Below are 8972 nucleotides of genomic sequence, written 5' to 3'. Positions count from 1 at the left end.
TTAGTGGGAAGTGAACTAGGGAGAACGTGCAAATTTATTTATGTATTTATATGTCTCATATATTTAATAGATACAATATTTGGGGGCTGTTAAGCCAATATATTTTCATTTCTGGCTGTCCCTAACTCTTAATTGTCCTGCAGCTTCCATTGAAGGATTCAGCACATAACTCCTTCCGTAGACCCTTTGCCTGGGGCAGTTAGGACTGGAGATTGACTGACCCAGGTAAGGTGAAGGAAATGATCTAAGAGGGCTTCAGATCAGACAAAATGGGTGGGAGAAACATCACGTTTTTGAGCCAACAAAGTATAGGCAGAGAAGAGGATAAGAGATAGGCAAGCAAATGGTCAGAGATACGTGACTTCTCTCCCACTGGATCCAAACCAAGGGTCCTGGGTGTTAGAAAGACTGAGGAGGTAGCCAGGAGCAGAGGGGTTTTCACTCTGATTTCTGTTTGAGATCCTGGGAGGGGACTTCATCCCAGAGGAGCCTTTCGGCTGCATGGGTGCCTGCAGCAGAGTAGGAAAGTGGTGCAGCAGGTCTGGCAGGGATGGAGCCTGAGTTAGCATTCCCAAGCTTCCCTTGGCTTGTGTGTGGTCTAGAAAGGACTCTGAAATTTACAGGCAGTCTGTATAAGAAGCAAAAGTTAGCTGATGACTTGGCTGACGTGGTTTGCTATTCCAGGGGCAAAGAGTTCCTATACCAAAGGGGTGCAGAGAAGACCACCCAGGTTGGGGCCTCAGCAAGGGCCAGGGTGGGCCAGCACTGCAGGGAGGCCTGCGGGGCTGAGATGAAGCCCAGAGATCAACAGCAAATGCACCAGCTACAAATCTCAACCCTAGAGGTCGATATGGTGCAGGGGCCATCCTCGTGCAGGGCAGGATGCCCAAGGACCCTGCAGGAACCTGATAAGGGGAGTCAGCGTCTACTCCTCCCCACTGCCCTAAACTCTCTCTGTGCCCTACTCCCAGAAGTCATCTTGAAAAGGCAGAGTAGTGAGATCTGAAAGATGAAGCTTTTACCCCCAAAGCAGCCTGGCCATACCAAAGAGATGATTCCAATCCATGGAGACTAAGATATCACCAATTGGCAAGTGTACAGCGTAACCTCCCTGGCAGGAAGCACAGAGCCGAGAGAGGTGGGCTCAGCCCAGCCACCTGAGGGCTTCCTCAAGGGGTGGTGCAGTTACTGGGGGTAGGGAACATGTCCACTTCTTATAGGGACTGAGGCTCTCCTGGACCACAAAAATGAGCTACAGAAGCTTGGCACCTTCCCCAGGCTCTTCTGGTTGTAGGTTACAGAAACCCATGAGAGCTGGCTTGAGCAAAACCTGAACTCAATGGAAGTATACTGCAGTTGCTCATGGATTCCAAGAACAGAGAGAGCATGGGCCCTGGGGAAGGCACGGGACTGAGGGACACTGTAAGGAGTCCAGGAAGGGTTACCTTTCTATTTTTCTCTGACCCTTGGCTTCATTCTTCCCTCTGGCTTTGAACTATCTTCCCGTTTCAAGTTGGGAAGGCCACCAATAGCCTTCCCAGGTTGCAGGGCCAAGTTTCTCTTTGTCTCAGCTGAAATTTCTCATGAAGGGACTGGTTTGTCTCCCCTACGCCCATTAGCTCTGGCCAGAAAAAAGTTAGGACAAGGGTATCAAACCACTCTTGAAGCAAGGAGGGGAGGGTGAGGTATGAATAGGAGTCTAGGCTCCACCATCCAAGCCACTAGGAAGGACCTGTCACTCTGCCCAGTAAATTAAGCAGATTCTCAGGAGAAGGGAGAATGACTTGGGAAAGAGAGTAGGAGTGGATAGAAGAGGTACCTACCTCCCGCTGGACTTGGGAAAACAGAGCCAGCTCTCTCCTGGCCACGAGTCAGGAAACAGAGCTGTAGGAGGTGGCTGCAGCACCACCTAGTACATTTTTTTTTACTTTCATTATGTCATCTTAAAGAAATTAAGTGAAATTGTCAGTAAGGAAAAAGAAAACTAACGTTGGGAATATTACTGAAAGGCAGAAAATTGGTTAAACATTCCATTGGGATTTCACAACAGATTGGTGAACTAATTTTCTCACAGCTCCTTAATGAGTCTTAGGGAAAAAAATGATATAATTTTAATGTGATTTTGATGGCTTTATTCTCAGGTCAGCCTGAGAATTTTCTCATGATGTTATTCATTTTTATAAGCGCTTACATAAGCAGAAGTATAAGCACTGGGGTGTCCAGTGTGGCATTTAAGGAACCTGGCAGAAGAAGATGAAGAGGGTGAGAGTGGGGGAAAGTCAGAGGTGCTTAGAGAGGCTTTGATCATTTCCAGAGTCACGGAGTTGCAGAGAGCTGGCTTTGGGTGTCACATGATATTTGATGTCACTCAATGCCCTACAGCCTAAGACCACCTGGCACACATTTGTAGACAACAAAGTTAGGTTTATTAATATTGCAACAAGAAAAACTCCACAGCACAGGGAACTTTGAGGCATCTAAGGGAGGATAGGGGAGGGGTATTCAATAAGGTTTTGGGGACTGGAGTTAGTCATTGGATGGTCTTGGCAGGATTTGATCAGATTTTGTAAACTAGGGAGTTTCTGGAAAAGTGAGTGGTCTTATCTTTGGAACACATGAGTCTGTGTGGAGTTAACTGCTAGATCCGTTTCTCTGTGGTCTTATCTCAGAACAAATGGGTCTGAAGGAACTGGTGTTTCAACACTTCCAGTTTCGATTGTCTGTAACACCCATCGTGGTTTGGCCTGGTGCAGTTGGCCTGTTCTGTGAGTGCGGCTTATGTTTTGAGAGTTGTGGTTTCTGTGTTAATCCTCAGTCCCATCCCCGCCTCCCCCACTCTCCTCTAGTCTAACAGTCTAGCTGTCAGGAGGGTCCTCTTTCATTCAATCACTATTTTTCTGTTCTATAGCTATGGCTAGTCTACTGACATGCTACATGTGTAGCATAAAGAGCCCTATAGCTGAACAACCTCCTGAAAGGTGCTTATTTAGTTTGCACTGGAGAGTTGGAAATGGTGCTCATTCACAGAAATCCAGCACTCAGTCTGTCATCTTGTTTGTCATTCCCTCCCCATGGGTTAACTGTATACAACAGATGTTATATGTCTTAGGCTTAATGAACAAATGACAATATTGGGAACCTATTATGAGTTGTAAGAACTATCGATCTCCCCGCTATGTTCAGGCTCTTCCTGGAGGCCTAGCCAGGACCCCATATGGCAGGCTGCTTCCTGGAGATGGGTCCTGTGGGGGGGCGAGACAGTCAAGGGTCCAGCACAACCACAGTGGGGTACTACCTCACACCCATCAGGATGACTACCATCCAAAAAACCTAGAAAATAACAGGTGTTGGTAAGCATGTGGAGAAACTGGAACCCCTGTGCACTGTTGCTGGGAATATAAAATGGTGCAGCTGCTATGAAAAATAATATAGTGGTTCTTGAAAAAATGAAAAATAAATCACGATACAATCCAGCTATTCCACTCTGGGATATATCCAAAAGAAGTGAAAGCAGAGTCTTGAAGAGATAGTTGTATACCAGTGCACATAGCAGCATTATTTACAATAGCCAAAAGATGGAAGCAAACCAAGTATCCACTGCTGCATGAATGGAAAAATAAAATGTGGTCTATCCATAAAATGGAATATTATTCGGCCATAAAAAGAATTGAAGTGCCGATACTACAACATGGTGAACCTTGAAATCATTATGATGAGCAAAAGAAGCCACACACAAAAGGCCACATATAATATGATTCCACTTGTATGAGATACCTAGAATATTTAAATCCATGGAGACAGAAAGTAGAATGATGGCTCCCAGAGGTTGGAGTAGGGGGATTATGGGGAGTTACTGTTCAATAGGTATAGAGTTTCAGTTTGAAAAGAAGAAAATGTTCTAGAGATATGTTGGTTATGGTTGCACAACAATGTGAGTGTACTTAATGCCACTAAACTGTACACTTAGAAATGATTAACATGGTAAATTTCATGTTACGTGTATCTTACCAAATTTGAAAAAAATTTTGAAGCTGAAAACAAAGTCCTGCAGAGAAAGAGCCCACAAGACGCATAAACTTAAGTTTTTAGAGGATGCCAACCAGTGGGACCAAGGAATCCATATGCACATGCCAGCTCAAGGTGCATAGAATGGGGCCCATGCACCCAGCTGAGGTTAGGAGCTGGTTGGGGTTAGAACAAGATAATTCAAGGGATGTGCTACAGGCTTCTCTTTGTTGGTTGACTGCAGTGTAGTACAGGAGAGGGTCAGACCCAAGGATGCATAGTAAGAGCAGATAAGGGTTTCCTTTCTCCTCTCTGCCCTCTCTCTTCAAGAATATTCAGTGGAGATTTTAGTCAGCTTAGAATTCTCCAGTGAAGTGGGTTGGGAAATAGGGTAAAAGACTCCAGTTTCTAAGTCCATTGAGCTCTTCTCCCTCATGAGCAGAGCCAGATGGAAGTGAGCACGTATGCTAGTGAGAAGCTATTGGCAATGGCTGAAACAACTTCTTAGGAGATATGGCATTAATAAACCCAACATGTCTCACTCTGTAATGCTTGTGTTAGGAGCTGTCAAAGCTGGAAAGCCAGCTGTGGTATCTAGACATCAGAAGGGGTGGGAGAAGGGTAGGGAGCCCTAATAACAAGCAATAGTTATAAATCCAGGCAGGAGGTCAGGGGCAGGGAGGTTCCTAGGAGAGTCACCAGATCTCCAGCAAGGAACCACAGATGGTGGGTCCAAAAAGGAGCCAGTAACAGTGGGCGGTCAGAGCCCAGACTTAGGATCTAGAATTAAGCATCTAGAAGGATGGGGATGGGGGAGCAAACAGGCAGGACCTCACTCCCTGAGGATCTGGAAAAACAGGGAGAGATGAAAACAAACCAAGTGCTGAGGCACAGGGAAGATAGGTTAGAAGCCCATTTGCCAGGACCAGTTTATCACATTCATATGGATTAGCTGCAAGGCTGAGGATGTTGTGTCCTTTTGGAGTAATTAAAGAAATTCTTGACTCACTCTAGCTCAGGAGCATCTGAAGATAGCCTCGGAAGGACACTATTAGCAATTAAAAAAATGTCTAACCTAGATTGAATGCTACTATGGGCCAGGCAGTTTTTTCATTTAGTATTTCATCTACTCTGCATAGTAAGGTAGGTGTGACTAGCCTCCTTTCACGGATAGGGAAAGTGAGGCTCAGAGAAATAAAATCCCTCATTAGTAAATGGTGGAGGCAGAAGTCAAGGAAATTGCATTACAATTGTACATGGCTTCCATTATGCTTTTGAATGTTTTTCTTCTGAACTTTATTACCTTGAATTTGTTTTCTCTTTATCTTCATTAACACCAGCTCTCCATGGGAAAAGTTGAAGTCCTCTGTTGTACAAGTGCATTGGGAATCAAATAAATGTGTCCATGTTTTTATTTATAGCTACTTTTCACCCCTCTTCTCTGTGAGATTGTGGAGGTGTATATGAATAATTTATATATTCTGTACTGCCAACTTCGGCTATGGACATTTTTAAATTCTCCTCTCTGGAAAAAAAAATGTTGTTTCCTAATAGGGCAACCAATTGTCACTCTGAGTCTTTGAGAAGCAAAATGGTGATCTTCAGATGGATATACAGATTCCATTCACCTCCAAAAGGACCTGTAAACATAGCCGTCACAGGGGCATAGCCAAAAATGCATTTTTCTTGCAAAATGAGTGGGAACATAATCTTTTCTTAGAAAGGCATCATAAAAAGTTGAGTTTAAATATCTCATTCTTATGTCTTAATACTGGGTTGAAAGAGTATGGGACTATATTTGTTGAAAGAGTATGGGACAAATGTTTGAAATACTATCCAAATAGTGACCTCGGGCATAAAAAGGGGTCTGGGAGCACTGCCTCTGGAAGTGGCCAAGGTCAGGCTGAACAATCACTGGGTGGGGAGGTTGGAAGAGGTAGTCTGGACCTTAGTGCCAACACCTACCTGCACACAGCAATCACCTGTGTGATTTACAAACCAAGAGACTCAGAATGAAGTCCAAGAATATCTATTTTTCTAATGAGCAGTTAGATTATATTAATGCTTGCTACTCAAGCCCCAGTTCTTTAAGAGTCATTGCATTAGATCATTGTGCCCAAAACTTATCTGAAGGTAAGATCGCTTGGCAGCACTTGTTAGATGTACAGTATGCCAGGCCTCCCTCCCAAACATTGCGATGATTTGTGCAGGGTCCAGGAATCAGTGGAATGTGGAAATCACTGAACTAAAAGATCATTAGAATCCTTTATAACACTAAGATTCTAAGGCTTAGACAAAAGAGTTCTATTTAATTTTAGTTCTGCTTACACACTGAGAGTGAAGACACATGCACAGATAACTTTGAAACAACATGGGTATCTTAGTTCATTTTGGGCTTCTATAACAGAATACTGAAGACTAGGTAATTTAATAAAGAAAAAAGATTTATTTGGCTCACGGTTCTGGAGACTGGGAAGTCCAAGAGCATGGTGCAGAATCTGGCGAGGGTGTCTGTGCTGCGTTATCCAGTGGTGGAAGGGTGGAAGCACGAGAGAGCACATGAGACAAAAAGAAACGGATTGACTGCCTGTGATAACTAACTCACCCCCAAAATAACAGCATCAATCCATTCATGAGGGCAGAGCCTTGATGACCTAATCACCTCTTAAAAGTCCCACCTCTTAACAATGTCATCATGGCATTTAAATTTCAATGTGAGTTTTGGAGGGGACATTCAAACCACAGCAATGGGGAATTTTATGAAGTATGGTGAGAATTCTATGGAAGTATCAGAAGAGGAACATTTAATCCAGCTGGGGGTGGGAGGGGAGGGAAAAACTTCCTTGGTCAAGTGATGGCTGTGTTGTGTCATCAAAGATGACTAATTGTTAGCAACAGGAGATGAGTATTCCGGGGAGGAGGACCAGCATGAGCAAAGTCACAGAGATAGAAACACCACGTCAGAGGAAGAGAAGGGAAGGTCAGGGATGTGTATGGATAAAATATGGGGCAGGAGGCTGAGGGAGCTGAAGCTTGAGGGCTGGGCAAGACACAAATCAGGGAAGAGGACATAGTAAATTGTGCTGATAAGCACACTGAGAGGGTCTGGTAGGGAAGTGATGAGGTGAGGTTAGGTTTTAACTGGATCATTCTGGAACTTTTGTAGAAGCTCAAAGTAGGGGTTCCAGGGGGGAAAGATCCAGAGGTGGGAAGTTAGGTGGCTCTAACAATGGCTCTTGTGAGAAATAATAACAAAGGACAATGGTTGTTGAGATTAAAAAAAAAAAAAAGGAGACCAAAAGTAGGACCTTTGAGGTATCATAGCTTCACTGTCTCCTCTTTAAGTAAGGAATATCGTTTTCTCACTTTCATCCTGTACTTTTCCTTGTGTGCACTGAGGCAACACTGCTGTGTAACAGTGTCCTAAGGAGTTGTGGTTGAAAAGAATCTCACCTGTGCGTACTTGCCACCTCACGGACTCAGAGGTAGGTCCACAGAGGCCCAGGTTGGAGACAGTGGGTGGACCCTACACTGTTGTCAGATCCACAGGCCAAGCTGGCTGGCTGCTTGGCTCCCTTTTTAATACCTAACAACAGAGGAGATGTCATGGCTCAAATCCTGAGTCTGCCTCTGGGTAGCTCTGTCACCTCAGACCAGTGACTTAACCTCTCTACAACACTATTTCCCTATCTATACAATGGGAACAATAGTAGAAGCTATTGTTAAAGAGTTTTGTGATGATTAATCAGCACTGGAATCAACTCAGCACACAAAGTGGCACCTTATAAATATTCAACAAGTGGCAAAGTTTCTTCCATGGTGGCAAAGTTAATTTTTTATAAAATTGAGAGATGAAAGTAAGCAACATCTTTTGATTGTCCAACCAGCCGTGCTCAGGCCTGCTTATGTGTTGTCACCTGGAAAGCTTAATCCTGTGAGAATTTGTTCCCAAATTATACGTGTGGGGCCACTAGATTATCATTTGAAACAGTCATACCTTGCAGGACAAACACATGGTATCATGGGGCTGCTTTTTAGGTCAGAGCCAGTGAGTTTGCAACAGTCTGTGTTAGGTTTCAGAGGGAGGAAGGGAGGAAATGAGAAAAGAAGGAGGAAGGGATGGGTGAAAGAAGATTTTCTTCAGAATTTAATTTTTGCCAGGTTCCCTGGCTTTTGGAAACAATTGTTCACTTTGAGCTATTTTTAAACAAACTATCACGTTGTTTCTTGTTTATATAGAGTTTCCTGCAAACTTGTCCAAATTTGTCATACAAAATTGTACCTGACTGTGAGCAGCCACAGCCCAGAATGGAAGATACCTGAATTCTGAGCCAGGCAGGCAAGCTACCAAATAGCACCAGGTTATTCGTGTGATGCAAATTTCTAAGTTATACAAAATGAAAATGATGGCTGCCTGCACCAATGTCGTGATGGAAATCATTTCACAAAACGATCCCTGCATGGGGCTCTGAACTCAGCAAGGGAAGCCATATGGCAGCTCATGGTATATACCTGCCCCGACCACTCAGGTTCGGAGCGCAGGCCACTGTCACCTCAGCCAACCCAACAGAAATGGGTAAGGCGCTCACGCCACAGGAGCACAGACCCATGTGAGGAAAGTGCTTCAAGCTCTTCTTGGAGTTGCTGTCCTCGAAGGTCTGATTTGCACTAAGATCTTACTGAGCATTTGGTTGTCACTAAAAGGAATAAATCTGCTTTTGACCAACATCAGAACAACTACCTCCATGCCTCAACTAAGTATTTACCTTACATATTAAGAAAAATGAAATGCCAGTTTCTTTATTGTCCACATGCAGGTAAGTTGAATAAATTCTGTTGCTGGATTTGATATTGTTCCCATGGCTAGTAAATGTGTGTCCTAAGAATCAGAACTGGGTCATTTCTACATCTGCAGAAGTTCTTCTTCCCAGGACAAGTACCTGGTATGTGTGTGTAGGTACAAGCAC

Source organism: Propithecus coquereli, unplaced genomic scaffold (genome assembly GCF_000956105.1).
Source record: "Propithecus coquereli isolate 6110/MARCELLA unplaced genomic scaffold, Pcoq_1.0 Scaffold134, whole genome shotgun sequence".
Lineage (NCBI taxonomy): Eukaryota > Metazoa > Chordata > Mammalia > Primates > Indriidae > Propithecus > Propithecus coquereli.
Note: the sequence above shows the minus strand (reverse complement) of the source record.